Raw genomic sequence first — 23,167 nt, forward strand, 5'->3', positions numbered from 1 at the left:
CCCTAAGCCCCACCCTCCTTCAAAACACTTCAGGGTAACAAGGGAGAAAGGGAATGGGAGATGTGCTTTAAATTACGGTGATGTGTTGAAGGAGGGAAATCGCACCATGTTTTCATCTGAGTTTGTGGCTGCCTCCCCCATTGGGTGTCCTCTTCAGCGGCCTCCCTCTCTGTTCTCGCTGCTTGAGGGCGGGGAATGGGCCCTGCTCAGCCTGTAGCCTCTCGTGCACCAGTGTCTCCTACAAGGGAGGCTTGTTGAGCCGATTCAGTCCCCTGGCAATGTCACAAGAAATGCAGATGGCCTTCAGCTGCTGAGAGTGGCCCCCAGCTAAAGGCGCATGGAGCCAGAGACCTCAGGCCCCAGAATTGAATTCTGCCAACAACTGGAAGGAGCTTGGAAGCGGATTCTTCCCAGAGGTTCCAGCTAAGAACCCAGGCCAGGTGACACCTTGATTTTGGCCTTGCGAGACCCTGAGCGGAGACACCAGTGAAACCCACCTGGAAGAGCATGAATTTGGATTGTTCTAGGCCACTAAGCGTTAAGTAAGTTGTTACAGCAGCAACAGGAAGCTGACCAACACGTCATTTATGGCCAGGGAGGGCTATCCCTATGGCAACTTTGATTAAAATGCTGAAATGCCATCTCTCTAGAAGTGCCCTTCGGGCCTCTGTCCGTCCTACAAAGCACACGGGTCAGAAGTGGAGAACTCCCTATCAGGATGGCCTGTTGATGAAGACAGCTGTAAGCTCCTTCAAGCCCTAAGTGGCCAGACGTGGCTTCATACCCAGCGTGGCTTTAGGCGGCTTTGCTATGATGCGGAGGCGAGGTGGGACAGGCCACCTCTGGGGAGGCCCCTGCCACATAGAGCTTGAGGACTCTTTGCTGACTTCACTGGATTCCCCGTGGCTTTTGGCAGGGACCGCTCGGGAATCTGCCAGCAGGTCTGGCTGTGTGGGCGGAGAAATGTCCCATGGGCTTGACGGATCATGCCCCGTTCGGTTCATCGTTCAGTCCGGTGGGATGATGATGCACTGGGGGTTAGCTTCAGGTTTCCTTGAGCTCTTTGGCTCCTCCTCACCCAAGCAAAGGGTTCTTGGAATCCAGGGCTGGAATTTTGCTTTTCCTTCTTGATCAAACTTCTCTGCTTCGACAGATTCGTAAGCCAATGGTAGCCACCGCTGCCCCCTGGGGCTGCTCAGTTACGTCCTGGGTTGTGGTACGGACACGAGGTCCCACGTTGATCTCCGAAGAGGGTAAGTAGCCTCGTCCAGCCCCCAGAATGGAGGAAGTGGGAGGTGGTTTCCTGCCTTGATCACCGAGCTCTGTGGAATCTACTTCTCGTCTTGGGTAAAAAGCCCTCCTACTTTGGGCCTGACTTTCCTGTCTCTCACTGGTCACTATCGAAATACCATGAACTAGGGAAGTAAACAAGTGTGCGTTTGGAAAATCACACCCCCCGAGGGGTTGAGTGGAGACTGACCATGGGGCAGTGGGGCCTGGACTCCAGTTTGGACTCTGCCTTGCACTCATTCGCCCAGCCCGGCCCTCAGCTCCCTCACCAGTGAAGACACCAGACCTCCTTAGATAGCTCTGCGGTTCTTCTTGGCTTTAGAACCCTAGGATTAAAAAAAAAATTTTTTTTTGGAAGAGTAGACAGCAGTTGTTTACAGCTGTAGTCTTGGGTGGAGGGGAAAGGATTGGAGAAGACTTTTGCATATTATGCAACAAAACATAATAATTTTTTTAGCACGATCTTACTGTTTTCCTTTCTGAAATAAATACCTCCTGTTATGGAAAATCACAAACGTATATAACAGTCAGAGTATGAGATATGAACTCCCATGTACCCATCTCTCAGCTTCCACAATAATCAGCTCTTAGCCAGTCTTGTTTCTGTATCCCTACCTACTCCCTCACCTTCTGTATTATTTTAAAGCAAATCCAAGACATTACATCATTTCGTTCAGTAAAGCATTTCACATTTCTAATTAGGAATAAAAAAAATTACTTGACTCATTCTGAAACTAAATACCCCCATACTCTCCATATAGAGTAGAATAGGCTGGAAATGAAATGTAACTCGGTCTTTGAGGGATTTGGAAGAAACGTTTTCCTTTCATGATTGTTAAGAATGTTTAATACAAAGGAAAGAATCTCTAACAGTGAATTTCACATATCTGCGGAGAGGCTGTATGTTGGGGCAGGGAATGAGAGAATCTTGTCAGCTACTCTACTGTGGATTGCCAGTCCTGGGGGGGGAGTGCAATTGCTGTCCATTATCTTCCCCATCCTTTTTTTGTACCGTATACATCAAATCCCTCAGTAAGTACTGAGAAAATTATTTTAAAGGGTCTCTCAGGAGCTCAGCAGCCTCTTTCCTCTCATCAGAAAATGGGAAGTTTGGAATTCCTGTGACTATCACATGCCATCGTCCTCATCAAATTGTGCTTTATGAAATGTCCACTTGGACTCACAGCCCCACCTGTTGCCCGCTGGGACCCCTCTTTGACTCCATTTCAGGGGTGATTTGTTCTGCTTTGTGCATTTGGATCAGAGACCTCATGACGTTCAACCTGGCGCACATTTTTCCTTTTCTTTTTCAAAACAATAAAACCGCTTTGGAGGGATTCTGGACTACATTAGGTGATCATTTTCAATTTTCATGCAAGACATATGGAAAGACTCACCCCCACTTACAGCTTATTCCCTGAGACTGTCTGACCCACGGTCGACACTCCAAAATGGAAAAGGCCTTCCAGGCAGTCAGCACGTAAGCACATTGCCCGCCCTTGTCCTGCACTGACCTCAGCTCAGGTCAAAACTCACAGAAATGCGGGACTTTGACGATCCGGGCCATGGAAACTTTCAGTCCGGGGGTGTCCCCTGCCTCACTGATACCGGGGCTCCCAAAACTCTGTGAAGTGAGATTGGGGAGAGGGGTAGCATAGGTGTCTCTGTTCTTTGTTTTCTTTGGGAGAGGGAGAAAGACCGGAGGGAATAGTTCTACTTGGCCCTGGTGCTTCCTTCCTGCCTACTTGAGTTAATGAAGAAAAGCCATACAATGCTGTCTACCAGGCTCCTTAGCTTTTCCTCGCAGATACAAATGTAAATTACTCTAACACAGGGGATGTTAATGGCTGAGTCTCTGTTTGACCTTCAGTAAGTTTCCAGAATTGAGGTGTTTGGGTCTATTTTGTATCATTTGAAAGCACAGGCTTACACATGACAAGTTAAGGAGTAACAGAAGTAAAGACAGACAAGCTCATTCACCCTGAAGATGGGAGCCTGGGGGCAGGGAGCTGGAAAATTCGGTGCCTGTGTACAAGGCTCGAAAGCCTCTGGAGATGGGGATGAGAGTTAGCGGTGGAAGCAGCCTGCGGTAGGGGGATTTTAAAGGACAGGTTCTCCGGGAGGAAGGAGAGACTGGCTCCATGGAAGCAGACCCAGCTGTCTGGCAAGGTAGGGCGAAAGGCCTACAGAGTGTGCAGAGAGGAGAAAGAGGGGGCATAAGTCTGCCCTGGTGACTGGGGGGACACTGGGAGACAAGGGGGAGGGAACATTTTGCTGTGGATAGGCTGGAATCTCTCTGGGCCTTTTCCCAGGGCCCCTGATGGACAGCATGCTTTCTTCTCGATTGCTTTTGGTTGCGGCATGGGGCACTGAAGCGTTGTGATGCTGAGGGACGCGGGGGGCCTGAGCAGATGCAAATAGATTTGTGTTAGAGGGGTCAGGATGGCACACCCTTCAGGAAGAGGGGAGAAAAGCGAAGTGCAGCCCTGGGAGACTAGTTTCCCCCAAGACATAGACTATGGCCTGTGGTTGGAAGACCAGACCTCTCTTTCCTTTTTGACAAGGAGCGGCTCGTGGCCTGGTTGCCTCTGGTCGGCCTCCTGGCCCAGGGATCCAGGACTGTCAGGTATCTCCCCAGCAGCATGTGGAAAATAGGCCTTTCAGGACCCCCTCCCCCCGAGCGGCTGGAGCTGGCTTTCCCAGCCTTGCGCTAGGAGCTGCAGGGACTGGCCCTGCTGCGCCGGGGTGCCCCGTGCTGGCGGGGAGGTGGGGGATTGGAGCCCTGAAGGACAAAGGCACATGTCAGCAAGTCCTGCACCCCTCAGGCAGGGGGACTTGGCGGGCCAGCCAGAGTTTCCTGGCATTTGGTTCTGTAGAAGGGGAGGCCAGCTGGCTCGGGAGGATTTTGTAAAGCTTATGTCAGCCTGTGTCTTGGGGTCTTGCTTGCTGCCTGGGAGGTGATGGTGCCGCTGGCGGAGTCCCAGCGGGTCCTTTGGGGGCCCACGTGGAGGCTCTGGACTCCGACAGGGTCTTTCAAGCCAGGAAAGGATGGGGGACAGGAAGATGGGGCTGGGAGTGGAACTTGGGGTGCGTCTAACAGAGCTGGTCTCCAGGCCCCAAGCAAGGGGTCCTCCCTCGAAGGAAAGGATTCTTACTGACCTGGAGGACAGACAGGGGTGTTCCTGCTTCCCTCCTGCTGCGAAGCACTCTGTAGGAACCTCGCCCTCCCTGAGGGCGCTCTTCCAATGGGGTGTGAGACAGGCTTTGAAAAGGCATTCTTGACCCAGTACTTCCACAAAGACTTCTTCTCTGGAAAGAAAAAATGCTCTAAAGCTCAAGTTTTATGCAAACACTGAAGAAAGCCATCTTCCTGCCCGTTTGCATTATTATTGGGAGACACACTCCATTCCAGGCCCAGCCAGGGTCCGGGGACATTTGGGGGTTTGCCTCTGAAGCCAGGGGATCTGAGTCAAGGGATGTGTGTGCACACTTGACTCCCACTGTTCCGGCCTTTAAGGTCATTTACACTTTAAAACCTGAAGTTGCTCCTTCTTTGGAGCAAAGGGATCTTTTCCCAGGGACTTTCCAATCCCTCTAAGTGCTCCTGGGAATGGAAGGGTCCAGTGCGACCCGGAGTGAGTCTGAGAGCTCCCTCAGCCCTGTGCCTTAGGCACACTGAGATGATCAGCAGCTCCACCTGCCTTCTCTACGCCAAAAAATAAACTCGGCACAGGCCAGGAGGTAGTAAGAGTGGCTTACCGGGTCCTAGACACTCTTCTAGGGCTCAGCGTGGAAGACTCATTCAGCCCCACAGTAATGCCTACTGGACGTAGTACTATTTATTTAGTTAGTTCTTTTATTATTTTTTATAGATTTTATTTATTTGAGAGAGAGCAAGCAGGGGGAGAGGGAGAAGCAGACTTCCTGCTGAGCGCAGAGCTGGACACGGGACTCCATCCCAGGACCCTGAGATCATGACCTGAGCCGAAGGTAGACGCTTAACCCACTGAGCCACCTGGGAGTTCCTGGAGGGAGTACTATTTATGATGCTCACTCTGCAGAGGGGGAAATAGGCCTGAAGAGACCATGACACATGCACAGGGTCGTGTCACCAGGGAGCAGAGGGGACTGGGATCCAAACCCTTCTCTCCCCACCCTTACACACTCAGGGCCTTTGGGTTTGTGCTGTGGAATCGGGAGCTAAGCACCTTCTGGGGGAGGGGTTTTGGTGTGGGGGCCGGCAGTACTCAGGGAGGGGGGCCGGAACCAGACGCTTCCCCAGAAGCCCCTGGGGCTCTGGGACTGGAAACTCGGAACGAGCAGCATCACCGCTGTGTGCGGGCCCCTGCGTTCCCATGTCGTTAGCACTCTCTGCCCCCTGCCTGCCTGAGCAACAGGGATGTGGCAGCTCGGGGCACCTGCATCCCGCATTTGCTTCACGCCAGGCCCAGGGCGCAGAGCCGAGGGGAGGGATGAACGGACACGGCCCTCAGGACAGGGGACCCAGACCTGCGCACAGGTGACCGAATCCCATGGCTCATGCGGGGAGGGGAGAAGGCTGGTGGAGAGGTGGGGGTGTTGCAGCCTGTCGGCCTCTTGGCAGAGCTGCACACAGAGGGGAAAAACAGGGGCGCCTGGGTGGCTCAGTCGTTGGGCATCTGCCTTCGGCTCAGGGCGTGATCCCGGCGTTCTGGGATCGAGCCCCACATCGGGCTCCTCCGCTATGAGCCTGCTTCCTCCTCTCCCACTCCCCCTGCTTGTGTTCCCTCTCTCGCTGGCTGTCTCTCTCTCTGTCAAATACATAAATAAAATCTTAAAAAAAAAAAAAAGAGGGAAAAAAACACTTCTAGTATTTGGAGAGACTCTTCCTTGCTGACTGAGAGAGGCATCTGCCCTGTGGGCATGACCTAGAGAAAGAGGTTTGGACAGAGAAAAGTCCAAACATGCGTCATGGAAAAGAGGAGGACTTTGGCGCTGTGAGAAACTGAGAAGGGCTTTGGGGTTCTGGAAAAAGAGGAGGGATTGAGGGGCCCCCCAGCACTGTCTTAAGTTGGCAGTTCCCTATGAGGGGCTGAGGCAGGCTGATGAGCTCTAGGAAACGTGAGGACTAGAAACTTCCAATTTATTTATTTTAGGATTTAATTTATTTATTTGAGTGAGAGAGAGAGAGAGAGAGAGAATGAGCAGGGGGAGGGGCAGAGGGAGAGTGAGAAGCAGACGTCCCACTGAGGAGGGACCCTGACATGGGGCTTGATCCCAGGACCCCAAGATCATGACCTGAGCTGAAGGCAGATGCTTAACTGACTGAGCCACCCAGGCGCCCCTAGAAACTTCCAATTTAAAGTCGGTTCCTGCCAGCACAGTAATTACTGGCTGCAGTCACCTGCTGCTCCCTTGATCCTCTCTCCCCAAGACCCAAAGTAAAACTGAGACCCCTACAGTGGTGCACGGGCACCATGGTGCCCTTCCGGGCAGTGACCTGTGGCAGAGGCTGGAGGTGGGCCAGCAAGACATTAGGAGGGGAATGACCACAGAGGGACAGGCTGCCGTGCCCGCTGACCCAGGAACAGTTTCTTAACAAACACTGTTTTCCTCCACCATCCTGGCAGGTGAACCTCGAAAGAGTAGGAGGGAGGATAGGAGGCTGGATCCTGTTACTTCCCTGCACGAGAATCAGGGTTGGGGTCTGGTCACATAGGTGAGGCACTTGCCTCAGCACATTTGAGAGCGTGCACTCCAAAACTCAGCCGTTGAGAGAAACCCTATTTTCATGCAACGTTTAAAAAACCCAAATACAAATCTTTGATGAACAGATTACCCAAATTTTAAACACAGACAGGGTATCAGTGTACGACTGATTTTTCCTTTTGCCTCAGGCTCTGGTATAGCTGAGCAATGCATTGTTCTGGATCCTTCTTTATTTATAATGTTGGTAATTTATTCATCATGGATTTTTCTGCATTAATTTTGATTTTTAAAATACTTCATTAAAATATGATTTCCTTTGATGGCTGAGTTTTTGCCCCCCCCCCCCGAAATGCTGGGCCCGGGTGAGTGTCTCCTGGCGTTGCCTGGCAGCTCCAGACATTTTATTTGGCTTTATTTAAAGGGTAACCCACGAACCTGTGGGTTCCTGGGGAAGGGCCACTACCTGGGTGATACTCACTTTGGCAGAATCCCTTCAGAGACTCTGGGTCAGCTCTGACAGACGTCTCTCCTCCAGCCTGTTAGTGCTGACAAATGACAAAAATAAAACAATTTAGCAATGACTTGGACGTCCTTTATTCAAGAGCAGACGTTTCTGTGCCTTGGGGGAGCACGGTGCCTCATACGCAGTGGAGCGTACTTCCCGAGGGGCCTGGGGTAACGGGAGCTTTACGGGGTGGTAGGGAGACAAGGCAGAAGCAGGGCTAGGTGGGCTAGGAGGCTCCTCTTTTCTCGGGTAAGGTAAGCTAGCCACAGCTGAGTTGGAGGACTGTGATGGGTGTATGCTCCGTTTCCTCGGCAGTGAGGCGTTTCCCCTAAGTGCTGGCTGACTTAGGGTTAGGTTTGTGACGTGGGCCAGGCCACTGGGGCGGCCTCTGTTCTGTGCGTCCCGATACACGAATGACCTTGACCGGTGCCCTGACTGCGACCAACCCATGTTCGCACATCACTGCAGGCAGCAATGCTGAGGCCGCCCTGGGCACAGATGGTGGGCACCGAGCCAGGGGTCCCCCGATCCAAGAGGGAGGTGTTTGGGGGGCGGTGGGTTGATTTGATTTTGTCTCAACGGGAGCTTTCTTTGGATCTCTTTCCCTGACTTCACTGCACATTTCAAAACAACATTCTTTTATGAACAAGCACCAGGACATCAAACACTCCCATGCCCTATGCTAGAAGTGCTGCAGGCCGTGTTGTTCTTTTTCTTTTAAATAGTTCCATGTAAAATCAGATGTTAACTCTCTCTGAATAAACCCAAGTGGAAAGGGTTTTTCTTTTCTTTAATAACACCAATGACAATCAGAACAGGTGGAAAGAATATGTGCCCTTAACACACACAGCACAGTGGTTTAGAAGAAAAACACTAAGTTGTTACATATGTAACAAACAATTCTTATGTACTGATGGTGAGAAAAATGAACAACAACGCTTGGAGGGAAAGGACCGCAGGAAATGTATTAGCAGGAAGGATGATTTATGTCTTCGAATGGGGCCTATTTCTTTCCTAAATGGGTTCTGTTTTACATCTGGGTCAACACCAGCTTTGCCCCACTTTTTAATTATTAAAGCTTGTGTTTGGGTCCATCGTTTATCACAGCTTTTTTGAAACCCTTCTTCAGCCAACAAGCCATGAGATAGACAGGATTTCCCGAATTTGTGACGCAGGCTCTCCAGTGCTGGAGCCGGACAGGACTGGGGAGGTGGTGAGGTGCAACATTACAATCTCCACCTTGGCCACCCCTCCCTCCTCCCCATTGGACTGGGAGGGAAATGAGTCTATGAGAAGAAGGATCCCGCAGCGGGCTGGTGGCGGAAATAGATCATTTTGTAAGCGACGCTTTGTAAGGGGACTCAAGACCTAGAATTCTAGACTTGGTTTCTTTCTCTCATTTTCTTCCACTAACGCGCTGCGTGAAAGAGCAACTTCGTTAATTGACATTGAGTATGGTATGGGTGGTTTTGACTACAACTCGTAAAATACCTCGGAGCATTCACGTTTTTGTCTCCCTCACAAGATTGCCTCTCTCAGCTTGGTGTGGCGTGGTATTTCAAACACTTGGATTTCATACAGAGGGCTGGAAGGAACTTCAGAAGAACCCTAATTTTTTGCTGAAGGTGATCAGATGGGGTGTTAACATGCTTCATGCTGCCAAAGGGTGAGTTAAAGTAGGAAGAGCTTTCCATGTGTAGACATGGGCCTGAACAAGCTCCAAAAACATTTGTCATGAACCTCGTGAAACCCTGAAAATTGCCTGCTAACCAACTTGTACTAACACATACTCTTCTCTTGGTGAATTCACAGTGCCAAACAAGGAAAAGTCCCTACCCGCATACTCACAGATTTCTCTCTGCGTTCACTCTCTCAGGGAGGAACTTCAGTGCCCACAAGGGGACTCGGTGTAAGACTGACCCTGTGCCTTCCTCCTAGATAGCAATAATTTGATTCCTGACTTTTCGGACCTGTTCTCTTCCAAATGTTCATTTTGTTGTTGTTGTATTTGCTTATCTACTTTGTTTCTAAAGCTTTTATTTAACAAATACTATATTTATTTTAGAATGAGAAAATACAGATTAAAAAAAAAGAAATAGGGGTGCCTGGGTAGCACACCGGTTGAGCGTCTGCCTTCGGCTCAGGGCGTGATCCTGGCGTTCTGGGATCGAGCCCCACATCAGACTCCTCCGCTATGAGCCTGCTTCCTCCTCTCCCACTCCCCCTGCTTGTGTTCCCTCTCTCGCTGGCTGTCTCTATCTCTGTCAAATAAATAAATAAAATCTTAAAAAAAAAAAAAAGAAATAGAGATCATTGGTAATCCTAGAGGTAGCCAACCATTGACGTTATGGAATAGACATTTCACACCGAAGTCGATCTTTTTAACAACAAAGATGGGATCACACAGTGTATACTGTTGTACTCCCTGGTCTTTCATTGTTTGAGAACGTGCCAGCGTTGGCAATGAGTCTTCTCTCTGGGCTAGGCTCTTATTTGAATTCCTTTCAATAAATGCAGAGAGAATTTTCAAGATATCAGAGTTGGGGACCCATCAAGTGGATATTCCTCTGCCCTTCATTCTCTGTCTAGGATAATCCCAGGCATTGCTTTCAGCCTTTTGCTGGAAGTGGGGATATTCAATTTGTAAATAGCCACAGATGTTCCCATAGTCCTGGATCCCCGACCTGCCTGTGCTCTGTTGGTGAAAACACAGAGTGCTTTGCCTACCAACCACCACCATACTCCATGAGCATGACTGGGTCAGCATTTTCTGTCATCAGTTACAATGCATTGACTTCCACTACAAAAACCAACCCTCAAATCTCAGTGTCTAAAAAAAAAGGTTTATTTCTCATGTCCACTTTGTTCCATACACCCTCGCTTTGGGACATATGCTGAGAGCATATCCGCTGTCTTGATCATTGTCTGCTGGAATACACGTCAGGAAGAAAAAGAGTTCTTATTGGACAAATTCTCTGCCCTCCAAGTTATCACAGGAGATAGTTTTACCATGTTTTGCCATTGCAAGCCTGAATCACACACCTTCCAGGCACCAATGAAACAGTCGTTATACAGTTAAATGCTTGCCCCCTAAGCCAGTGCCATATACTTTCCTTTGTGATGGTGCTACCATTTCCTAGGTACTAATTTCTGTATCAGTCAGGATAGGCTAGGTTATGCTGTGGTAACAAACAACCCCAAAAATCTCACTCATACTCTACGTCTATTGAAGGTTGCCTAGGGTCTCTGCCATCTCTGTGTTTGTGTGATTATTAAAGTCAGAAAAAGAAAAGGAGGCAAAATGTACACTCTGATAAGTTTCTGCCACATTTCATCAACTAATGCAAGTCATATGGCTACACCCAACCCCGAAAAGTGGAATTGGCAATTCTATCGTATGCCTAAAATGAGGAAAATCAGAAATATTTTATAAATAGCACTAATGATTACCTAATATTTTGTTACCTCCGTTGGGAGTGAAATGGGTTCATGGTGATATTTGGTCATACCTCTTTTACCTTATTAATGGCAGGTTTAATGGAGAGTTTCTAGCCAGTATTGTTTTCCTTTAGCCTGAAGAATTTCCTGTAGGATTCTTTGTAGTGCAGGTCTGCCGGTGACATTTTCTTACCTTTTGTTTATAGAAAATGTTTTCATTTTGCCTCATTCTTGAAGAATACTTTTGTTGGATATAGAATGATGAGTTGATAATTTTTTATTCTCTCAGCCTTTTAAAGTTGTGGTTACACTGTCTCCTGGCTGCCATCTTTTTCTAGTGATAAGCCAGAGGTCATTTGTGGCCTTGCCCCTTTATATGTAATATATCCTTTCTCTTTGACTGCTCAAGATTTTCTCTGCATTTTTAGTTTTCATCAGTTTGAGTATGATAGGCCTACATACACTTTATTTTCAATGTATCCTTCTTTGGTGTATTCAAATATTTTTTTCATTTTCTCTCTCTCCTCTTGACTTTTTCATATTTCCCCACAGACCAGTGACCTCTGTTCACTTTTAAAATCTTTTTCCCTTGGTGCCCCTTAGTTTTTATTGATACATTTTTTTATTCTGTTCAGTTATTATTGATACATTTTAAACTCACTAACTCTTTTGTTATGTATGATCAGCTAAGCATTTTTTACTTCCAATTTTAATTTTTGGTTCTGGAATTTCCTCTTGGTCATTTTCAACTGTTTCTATTTTACTGCTCAGATTTCCTATCTGTTAATTTATTACAAGCATATCTTTACATTATTGAACATAGTTATAATAGCTCCTTTAAAATTCTGTTTGCCAGTCCCAATATCTGGGTCTTCTTGGGGTTAATATCTTCATTGGTTACCTTCACTCTTAAGTGTGGATTACATTTTCCTGTGCCTTTGTATGTCTAGTAATTTCGGATAATATCCTGGATTTTATGAATGATACGTTGCAAAGACCCTGGAATCATTACATTCTTCTGTCCTCTTCATTAGCAGTTAATTCAAACTCCAAACTCTCTCTTCTGTTGTAAGCAGCAACTGAAATCTCGGTTGAGTTATTCGATTCTTCGTTGGACTGATTGAAATCTGCTCCGTGAATGTGTGGGTCAGGGGCAGCTAGAGGTAGAGGCAGAGTTTATACATTGTGTTTAGGGCTCTCCCTCTGCGGATCTCTTCTTTTCATGATCCTCCCCACACCCTGTTTTTCAACTGCTGTGGTCATCCTAAACTCCTCTTATTATTCATGCTTCCTACACTGAAGGTTTCTGAGCTTTAGCCACTTGCATGGTGGCTGACTAAGGCCTGCCCTCAGGCAAAAAGTTCAGTGTGTGTGTGTGTGTGTGTGTGTGTGTGTGTGTGTGTGTGTCTATCTGTGTGTGTGTGTGTGAAAGAGACAGAGACAGAGAGATATGGAGAGACATGGAAAGAGAGAGAGAGAGGGAATGAGAATAAGAGAAAGAGAACATTTTTTTAGTTTATGCCTGCTTTGGGACTTTCTCCAGTGCATTCAGATATTTGTTTTTTAAAAATTTTATCCATAGGTTTTAGTTATTATTCTGCCATTACTACAAGTGCAATCTTCTTTTTTAAAAAACTGAAGTGTAATTAACATACAGTGTTATATGAGTTTCAGGTGTACAATATAATGATTAAATATTTCTATACGTTACTCAATGCTCATCAAGATAAGTGTACTCTTGATCCCCTTTATCTGTTTTACCCCTCCTCCACCCACCCCTCCTCTGGCAACCAGCAGTTTGTTCTCTGTTTTTAAGAGTCTATTTTTGTTTTTGTCTCTTTTCCTTTGTTTGTCTGTTTTGTTTCTTAAGTTACACATATGAGTGAAATCATATGGTATTTGTCTTTCTCTGATTGACTTCTTTCACTATGCATTATACCCTGTAAGTCCATTCATACCGTTGCAAATGTCAAGATCTCATTCTTTTTTATGGCTGAAAATCAGAATGGCTAAGTGATATTCCATTGTGTAATCATATCTTCTTTATCCATTTATCTATGGATGGAAACTTGGATTGCTTCATATCTTGGCTATTGTAAATAATGCTGCAATAAACATAGGGATGCACATATTTTTTCAAATGAGTGTTTTCATTTTCCTTGGGTAATTATCCAGTAGTGAAATTACTGGATCATACGGTAACTCTATTTTTAATTCTTTGAGGGACCTCCACACTGTTTTCCACAGTGGCTGTACTAACTTGCATTCCCACCAACAGTGCGCAAGTGTTCCTTTTTCTCCACATCCTCACCAACACTTCTTTTTCTTTCTTTCGTTTTCTTTCTTTCTTTCTTTCTTTCTTTCTTTCTTTCTTTCTTTCTTTCTTTCTTTCTTTCTTTCTTTCTTTCTTCCTTTCCTTTCCTTTCCTTTCCTTTCCTTTCCTTTCCTTTCAGATTTTTATTTATTATTTGACAGAGAGAGATACAGCCAGCAAGAGAGGGAACACAAGCAGTGGGAGTGGGAGAGGAAGAAGCAGGCTCCCAGTGGCGGAGCCTGATGCGGGGCTCGATCCCAGGACTCTGGGATCATGCCCTGAGCTGAAGGCAGACGCTTAATGACTGAGCCACCCAGCCACCCCAACACTTGTTATTTCTTGTCTTTTTGATTCTAGCCATTCTGACAGGTGTAAGGTGACATCCCATTGTGGTTTTGATTTACGTTTCTCTGATGATGAGTGATGTTGAGCATCTTTTCATGTGCCCATTGGCTATCTGTATGTCTTCTTTAGAAAAATGTCTATTCATGTCTTCCGCCCATTTTTTTAAATTGGGTTTTTTGGGTGTTGAGTTGTATGAGTTCTTTATATATTTTGGATATTAACTTCCTATTGTATATATCGTTTGCAAATATCTTCTCCCATTCAGTAGTTTGTCTTTGAGTTTTGTTGAGGGTTTCCATTGCTGTGCAAATCTTTTTATTTTGGAGTATTCCCAATAATTTAATTTGCTTTTGTTTCCCTTGCCTGAGGAGACCTATCCAGAAAAGTGTTTCTGTGGCCAATGCCAAAGAAAGTACTGCCTATGATTTTTTCTAGTTTTGTGGTTTCAGGTCTTGTATTTAGGCCTTTAATCCATTTTGAGTTTATTTTTGTGTATGGTGCAAGAAAGTGGTCCAATTTCATTGTTTTGCATGTAACTATCCAGTTTTCCCAGCACCATTTGTTGAAGAGATCGTCTTTTCCCCATTGTATATTCTTGCCTCCTTTGTTGTACATTAATTGATCATATAAGCATGGGTTTGTTTCTGGACTCTCTATTCTGTTCTGTTGATCTATGCATCTATTTTTGTGCCAATACCATAGTGTCTTGATTATGACAGATTTGTAGTATGTCTTGAAATCTGGGATTGTGATACCTCTGTCTTTGTTCTTCTTTTTGAAGATTGCTTTGGCTATTTGGGGTCTTTTGTGGTTCCATACAAATTTTAGGATTATTTATTCAAGCTCTGTGAAAAATGTTGCTGGTATTTTGATAGGGAGTGCGTTAAATCTGTAGATTGCTTTGAGTAGTATGGGCATTTTAACAATAATCGTTTTTCCAATCCGTGAGCATGGAATATCTTCCCATTTGTTTGTGTCATCTTCAATTTCTTTCATCAATGTTTTATAGCTTTCAGAGTACAAGTCTTTCACCTCCTTGGTTAACTTTATTCCTGGGTGTTTTGTTACTTTTGGTACTGTTGTAATTGGGATTGTTTTCTTAATTTCTTTTTCTGTCAATTCATTATTAGTGGATAGAAATGCAACAGATTTCTGTATACTAATTTTGTATCCTGCAACTTTACTAAACTCATTTATCAGTTCTAGCAGTTTTCTGGTAGAGTATTTGGGGTTTTCCCTATATAGTACCATGTCATCTGCAAATAGTGAAAGTTTTATTTCTTCCTTACCAATTTGGATGTTTTTTATTTCTTTATGTTGTCCGGTCTCTGTGGCTAGGACTTCCAGTACTATGTTGAATAAATGTGGTGAGAGTGGACATCCTTGTCTTGTTCCTGATCTTAAAAGAAAAGCTCTCAGTTTTTCACCACTGAGTATGATGTTAGCTGTGGGTTTTTCATGCATGACCTTTATTATGTTCATGTATATTCCTTCTGAATCTATTTTGATGAGACTTTTTTTTTTTTATCATGAATGGATATTGTACTTTGTCAAGTGCTTTTTCTGCATCTAGTGGGATGACCATATGTGGTTCTTATACTTTCCCTTATTAATGTGATATATCACATTGATTGATTTGTGACCATTGAACTACCCTTGCATTCCTGAAATAAATCCACCTGATGCTAGTGAATGATTTTTTTAAATGTATCGTTGGATTCGGTTTACTAATACTTTGTTGAGGATTTTGGTATCTATGTTCATCAGAGACGTTGGCCTTTACTTTTCTTTTTCTTTTCTTTTCTTTTCTTTCTTTCTTTCTTTCTTTCTTTCTTTCTTTCTTTCTTTCTTTCTTTTTTTTGGTAGTGTCTTCAACTGGTTTTGATATCATTGTAATAGATGTAGAATGAACAAATTGTAGAATGAATCTGGAAGCTTTCCTTCCTCTTCTATTTTTTGGAATAGTTCAAGAAGAATAGGTATTAACTCCTCTTTAAATGTTTGGTAGAATTCACTTATGAAGCCATCTGGTCCTGGACTTTTATTTGTTGGGAGGTGTTCGATTACTGATTCAATTTCAATGCTAGTAATCAGTCTGTTCAAATTTTCTATTTCTTCCTGATTCAGTTTTGGAAGGTTATATGTTTCTAGGAATTCATCCATTTCTTTCAGGTTGTCCAATTTTTTGGCATGTAATTTTTCATGGTATTCTCTTATAATCCTTTGTATTTCTGTGGTTTTGGTTGTTATTTCTCCTCCTTCCTTTCTAATATTATTTATTTGAGTCATCTCTCTTTTATTCTTGATGAATCTGGCTAAAAATTTATCAATTTTCTAAATCTTTTCAAAGTATAATCCTCTGTTTACCTTTTAAGAATATAAAATCTGGTAAGTGTTCACAACTCTTTTTCATTCCATTTCATAAGTATGTTCTCCATGTGTCTTCTGTTACAGCCTTGTCCCTTCAGAATGTCCATACTGAATCATTCAGTGCTTCCCATATTGGGGAGAAATCTGTCCTTGAGAACCTCTCTGTGTGATCACAATGGATGTTCCATCAGCTCTGGTTCTTTCCTCTGTGAAGGACAGAGTACTGCCAAGTTTGCTGGATAATATCTCCTGGATCATTATACATTTTTTAAAATGCAAGTCTCTAATCCTACAATATCTTTCCTCTTATTTATCCAATACAAGTAACTGCCTGACTTCCAAAGTTACATTCTCTCTAGAATACCTGGGTCCAGTGTGACAATGACCCTGAAACCATACCATCTGTATGTGGAAATAAAAAATAGAAAATGGAAATGAAAGGATCACAATTTCAAGATGAAGGTGATTTTAGAACTGTCTGGTGCCATATGCTCACATCAGGTTAAGGTGAAAGATCCAAGGAAGTTGGTTTAATTATGGACATGTAGTTGGTTACTAGCAGAACCAGTCAACCTTGTTCAGTGGACTCAGCTGTCTCTAACTCTTTTCATATAGTTTGAAGATATATTTTTCTACTGTCACCCAAGAATCTTATATGAAAGAACTTAATATCTAAAGAGCTCCAGGGCTTCAAAAAAGCAGGAATGTGAAAATGTAAGTCTCTTCTGTAGTTTTTTAAAAAGACTTTATTTTTTAGAGCAGTTTGGGGTTCATAAAAAAATTGGTTTGAAAGTATAGAGAGTACACAAATCTCTTGTCTTCCCCCAGCCCCCACTCCCTCATATGCACACTATTCCCCACAATCTACATCCTGCACCAGAGTGGGACATTTGTTAACAACTGGTAAACTTACACTGACATATTATTATCATTCAAAATCCATAGTTGACATTAGGGTTTGCTCTTGGTGTTGGGCATTCTATAGGTTTGGACAAATGTATAATAACATGTATCCACCATTATAGTACCATATAGAACACTTTCACTGCCTTAACTATCCTCTATTACACCTATTCCTCCCTTCCTCCTCCTAACCCTGGCAACCACTGATCTTTTTCCTATCTCCATAGTTTTGTTTTTTGTAGCATGTCATATAATTGGAATCATGCAGCATATAGTCTTTTTGGATTGGCTTCTGTCACTTAGTAATATGCATCGAAGGTTCTTTTGTGTCTTTCCATGGCTTTCATGCTGTATAATATTCCAGTGTTTGAATGTACCACACTTTGGTTATCCATCCATATATTGAAGGATATCTTGGTGGTTGCAAGTTTTGGCATTTATGAATAAAGCTGCTATAAATGTCTGTATGCAGGTTTTTGTGTGGACATAAGTTTTCAACTCATTAGGGTTAATATCAAGGAGCACAGTTGCCAGATTGCTCCATAAGAATATGTTTAGCTTTGCAAGGAACTGCCAAACTGTCCTGCAAAGTGGCCATATTGGGGCGCCTGGGTGGCTCAGTCGGTTAAGTATTGGCCTTTGGCTTAGGTCATGATCCCAGGGTCCTGGGATTGAGCCCAACATCAGTCTCCTGGAATTGAGCCCCACATCATCTCCCTGCTCTGCGGGGAGCTGCCTCTCCTTCTCTGGCTCCCCCTGCTTACGCTCTCTCTCTCTGGCAAATAAATAAATTAAAAAAAAAAACCTCAAAACAAAAACAAAGTGGCCATATCATTTTGCATTTCCACCGGGAATGTGCGAGAGTGACTGTTGTGCTACATTCTTGCCGGCATTTGGTGCTATCGATGTTTCAGATTTTGGCCATTCTAGTAGGTGTGTAGTAGCATGTTGTTGTTGTTTTAATATGTAATTCTCTAATGACACATGCTAAACATGTTTCATTTACTTATTTTCCATCTGTATACTTCTTTGATGAGGTGTCCAGATCTTTGGCGCATTTTTTAAATTGGGTTGTTTGTTTCCTAACTGTTGAGTTTTGAGTTCTTTGTATATTTTGGACAACAGTCCTTTATCAGACATCTCTTTTGCAAATATTTTCTCCCAGTCTTCTCATTCTCTTGACAGTGTCTTTTGCAGAGCAGAAGTTTAAGTTTTAACGAAGTCCAGCTTCTCAATTATTTCTTTCATGGATTATGCCTTTGATTTGGGGTCACTGATTTTAATCACAAAAACAGTGACAATAACAAGACTAACCCAAGCTGGGATGTTAATTGCCATAAAAGCAATAATATGGTATTGACTAGAGCTTGATGGTCATGTTTTATTTGCCATTAAAGGATTCTTCCATGCAAATCGTTCCCACATGTAATATGAAAAAATACATATTTACAATTATTTTGTTTATCAGTGTAGCTATTTCAAATGAAATGTCTGCAGTAGAAATAGACCAGGCTGCATATGTCAATCCTGATTTGAGATTAGCGGGCAGCAGCCACTCCCCAAGCTGCTGTTCCTGACATCTTGCTTGAACTCAAAGCCAAGTATTATCAACAGAGGTGTTCTTCCATTCCCTGGGAAGCTCGTAATGGTGCTCCATGGAAGAAGGCCTTCCTCCTCTGTTCCCAGTAGCAGAAACCACAGCTGCTAATGACTGTAACTCTGCAGACATGTTAAACATCAGAATTTGTTAATCATGGCAAAAGAGTTGCTATGCTATGTCAAGAAATGACAATGATAGTAGCAAGACAATCACACTGCAAGGAGATGGACTCCAGTGAAATATGTATCAGGGAGATCTTTGGGAAAAGATATTGGCATTCCTGGTCTGAGAGATACCACAGTCTGTGTGTTTATCAGCCAATGAGCTCAAATGGATAGATAACTGAAGAAGAGCTCAAAGGGAATGAGGACTTCTTAAAGGGGATATCAGGGACTAACACAGAATCTCTTCCACTGCATTCTCTTGGTCAATGTAGTTACAGGCACAGCCCAGATCCAAGGGGGAGGAAAAAACGATCCCACCTCTTGATGGGGGCAGTTTTGAGCCATCATTAATCCACGACCTATAATAATTTCTGTTTTTTCCTTGCCTATTAGTCCATGGGCATGAGGAGCCCAAAATGATGACACACTAATTGTGGCTTCTGTGGACCTCTTACTATGTTGTCTTAGGTGAAATGGTTCCCCTCTTAGGACCCAGGACCTCACCGAACCTAAAATGGTAGGGATGACAAGCACATAGTCTGCAAATGGGTTAGGGAGTGGTGGTGAAGGGGAACTCCTACTTCTATCTTTTGGTTTCTGGATCTATATGTTTTTGCTATTGGGCACAAAGTGCCCTATCACCCATAGGCTTGGTACATAAATTGCATCCTAGAAGATAGCACTTCAAGTTGCTCAGCTGTCTCTGAGCAGGCACTTCAGCTGAGCCTGTACTAGGACATTCTCTTATTCTATTCGGATAGCTGCCTCTGGGCACTGTAATATTTGGTTGAAGCAGTCATGTCTCCTCTTCCATAAAAGGGGTCCCTTGATCTGAGGCAATGTTGAGTGGAATGACATTTGGTAGCCCCAACATTCTGTTATCCTTCTGATGGAAATACTGGTAGGGGCATTGTGGACGGGGGGGCAAATACATATCCAGAGAAGGAATCAATTTCTGTAAGTACAGCAAATCCTCCAAAGTAGGAGTCCAATGTATCAATTTGCCATCAATGGCTCGCTGGTCTCCTTGAGGAATGGTACTGTATTGAGGGCTCAATATTAGTCTGTGCTGCTGGCAGGCTGAGAATTCAACAGTGTAGTAGTTAGGACCACCCTTAATGGGAGGGAGTCCATCATATTGGGCCCACGTGTGACCTCCATCCCTGTCCTTGGGGGCCATCCTTAAGTGAGATTGTCGTGCGGCAGCAAAATCTGTTTTCAGCTCACATCAACAAACTGGGCCTATTAATCCATAAAGCAACCTAAAGACTATTTTACTTCCTCTGATCTTTGGTTGTAGTGGACACCCTGCCTGTCCCATGAGACCACAGGTGTGAGTTTAGGAAGAGGCACTGCTGTAATCCAGTCAGGTGGCATGGGAGATTGAGCCATCTATTTTGGGGTCTTTTTTTTTTTTTTTTAAGATTTTATTTATTTGAGAGAGAGGGACAGAGAGAGACAGAGATAGTGAGCAAGAGCACAAGTGGGGAGGAGAGGGAGAAGCTGGCTCCCTGCTCAGCAGGGAGCCCAGTGTGGGACTGGAGCCCAATACAGGACTCAATTCTAGGACCCCGGGGATCATGACCCAAGCTGAAGGCAGACGCTTAATGTACTGAGCCACCAAGGAGCCCCCTATTTTGGGGTCTTAATGGTGCTCTCTGGGTTGCTGTCTGGGCAGGACTCTTGGGCCTGACCCCAAATGTACCATTCTCTTATGCAATAAATTGCTATAGCATGTATACAGGCTAAGTAAACTCCTACTGGTACAGGCTAAGTAAACTTTTCCTTCTTTCTGGAGAAGTTGCAGATCAGAGAGCAAAAAACACATTATGCACCTGGCCTAAGACACTATTAGAGTGAAGTGAGTTGAAGCTGTCATAGAACTGGCCACTGAAGCCACAGCCGGAATTTGAGATGTGGTGAAGAGGACGGGAGGCAGGGCCCCACAGGCATCCGAAATGCATCCCATCTGCTTTAGCTCTATTATCCCAAATTGATTTAGAGTCTCTCTCTGTCTCTGTCAGTCTGGGGAGAAAACACAATGATCAGACTTGGGAGTGCTGAGCAAGAGACGCTGGAGGGTCTCTAGCCATTGAGAAAACGTATGATGCCGTTGTACATTCCCTGTGTTAAAACACTTCACTCCAAGATTTATTTTGTAGTTTGTGGCTCCCTCCTTTTAAGGCTTTTCTTTCTATACATGTGCCAAGAGTTTCCCCCTCTGTATTCCTGCAAGATGGTTTTGGAGCTCCAAAGTGTCCTCTTTGTGATTCCTACTGAATTTTTTAAAATTGAGAACTCTCTTCCATTTACTGTAGATCATTATACCAATATAAACTCAAAGACATTCAGTGGGTTTCTGACATCAGTCTCCAAGTCTCCAGTTCCTCATTTTTAAGAAATGGATAATAACTCCAAACCAGTGTTTTCCACGTTGGCCTTGTTCCATCTGATGCACGCATTCTAGAATGTGTCCTGGTGTCTGGGCTTAGTTTCTGAGTCCTCAGTTGTTTTGATTAATGCATCACTATTTTATTCCCATCCACCCCCTCAGGCTTGTCTTCTCCTGCACCCCTTCCAAAGCATTGTTAGCACACATGAGAGTGTGTTCCGCATTCTTCTCCCTGCTCATATAATCATCTTTCATTTTTATGTACATAGTGTCCAACAGTGGTCCCGTTCTTCCTTGCTAGTGGAATCTTGACTTTATTTGCAATGCAGTGTGCTTAATCCTGGCAATGGGTCATGATTGGTCCAAGCTAATAATGATAATCCTTTCTCCATATTTCTCAGCCTAAACTCTGCAGCTAGAGGTGGCCACATGACCCATCTCTGGCCAAGGAGATGTTAGCTATGGGTCAGGCTTCCAGGAAAACTGATGACTCATTTAGAAGAGTCTTTGCCCCTTGCCCTTCTTCCTGCCTATAATGCACATATGGTGCCTGGAAGTGCTATAGGCGTCTTATGGCCATGCAGTGATAAAGATGGGGGGGGGTAGAGATATAAGAAGGGTCTGGGTCTTTCAGAGCCCTATAGAGCTGCTGAAACAAGCTAGAAACTGTCTATATTCAGACTACCTCTCATGGAAGAAAAACAAACTCCTTTGTTTAAACCACTATTAATCTGGTTTATTGTTATCTTGCACCTAAAAGCATTTATAACTGAAACAAGTTGCATATGCATTTTTTCGTCTTCAATTTACATAAGTAGAATCATATTATACATATTTCTCTGAGTTTACAGAATCTTGCTTTATATCCTTCAAAATACATAATGGAAATTTCTCCAAGATAATGGGTATAGTTCTAATTTTTTTATTTTAAAAATGTTTTATTAATTGTCATGGATAGGTAATAGTGCTGCATGGTTCAAAATTCAAAACGTATAAATAGAAAATGGTGTGGTCACTTTAAAACAGTAGCAATTCCTCAAAAAGTTAAACATAGAGTTACTATATGTTAGAAATTTCACTCCTAGGTATATACCCAAGAGTAATGAAAGCACATATCCACACAAACAGCCTGCATGTAAATGTTCATAGCAGGATTATTTATAATAGCCCCAAAGTGGAAAAAACCTAAATGCCTTTCACAGTGAACAAAATGTATAGGTATAGTCATACAATTGGAGTATCACTCAGCAAAAAAAAAAAAAAAAAAAAGGAATCCTGATGCATGTTACAATGTAGATGAACTTTGAAAACATTAATGCTAAATGAAAAGAATCCAGTTTCAAAAATTATGATATTATATGATCATATTTATGTGAAATGTATGGAATAGGCAAATCCACAGAGACAGAGAGTAGATTCGTGGTTACCTGGGCTAGGGGCAGGGAAGCTGGGAATGGAGAATGTTGCTAATGTCTAGGTGGTTTCTTTTTGGAGTGCTAAAGATGTTCTAAATTTTCATTTTGGTGATCGTTTCAGGACTGGGTGACTATACTAAAAAAATCACTGAACTGTACACTTTATTTATTTAAAGATTTATTTATTTAATTTAGAGAGAGAGAGAGAGCATGAGGAGTGGGGAGGGAAGAGGCAGAGGGAGAGAGAGAATCCTCAAGCAGACTCCCTGCGGAGCGCAGAGCCCAACATTGGGCTCCATCTCACAACCCTGAGATCATGCCCTGAGCAGAAATCAAGAGTCAGACCCTTAACTGACTGAGCCACCCAGGCTCCCTGACTCCTCCTTTTAAATGGTGCCATAGTCTTCAATTTCATGACTGTAACTTAATTTTTTAATGAGTTCCCTATTTGATATTTAGAGTATTTCCAATTTTTGCCTTTCTAAACAATGATGAAATAAATAATCTTGTCCGGACATCATTTCTTATATTTGTGAGTACATATTCGGGATAAAATCTTAGAGGTGGAATTCTTGGATTAAAGGATAAGTGTACTGGGGCGCCTGGGTGGCGCAGTCGTTAAGCGTCTGCCTTCGGCTCAGGGCATGATCCTGGCGTTCTGGGATCGAGCCCCACATGAGGCTCCTCTGCTGGGAGCCTGCTTCTTCCTCTCCCACTCCCCCTGCTTGTGTTCCCTCTCTCGT

General features: G+C 44.0%; 1 protein-coding gene and 1 long non-coding RNA gene across 3 annotated transcripts in view; one reads left to right on the forward strand and one right to left on the reverse strand.

Annotated features, from left to right (window-relative positions):
- Window positions 1–4,430: 4,430 nt before the first annotated feature.
- Window positions 4,431–23,167, reverse strand: part of RPGRIP1L (RPGRIP1 like) — a 121,276-nt gene continuing 102,539 nt past the window's right edge. For both annotated transcript variants that reach the window (XR_006781297.2, XR_006781298.2), the window contains 2 exons: window positions 7,457–7,523; window positions 4,431–4,599 (listed from right to left, as the gene is read on the reverse strand). The gene's annotated coding sequence lies outside the window, so the exon portion shown is untranslated. The remainder of the gene's footprint in view (window positions 4,600–7,456; window positions 7,524–23,167) is intronic.
- Window positions 7,685–23,167, forward strand: part of LOC148108216 (uncharacterized) — a 35,440-nt gene continuing 19,957 nt past the window's right edge. Inside the window, exon 1 of the long non-coding RNA XR_015728020.1 lies at window positions 7,685–9,149. This is a non-coding gene — a long non-coding RNA (uncharacterized LOC148108216). The remainder of the gene's footprint in view (window positions 9,150–23,167) is intronic.

Source organism: Ursus americanus, chromosome 21, assembly GCF_024610735.1.
Source record: "Ursus americanus isolate L20-20 chromosome 21, mUrsAme1.1.p, whole genome shotgun sequence".
In the NCBI taxonomy this organism is placed as follows: Eukaryota; Metazoa; Chordata; class Mammalia; order Carnivora; family Ursidae; genus Ursus; species Ursus americanus.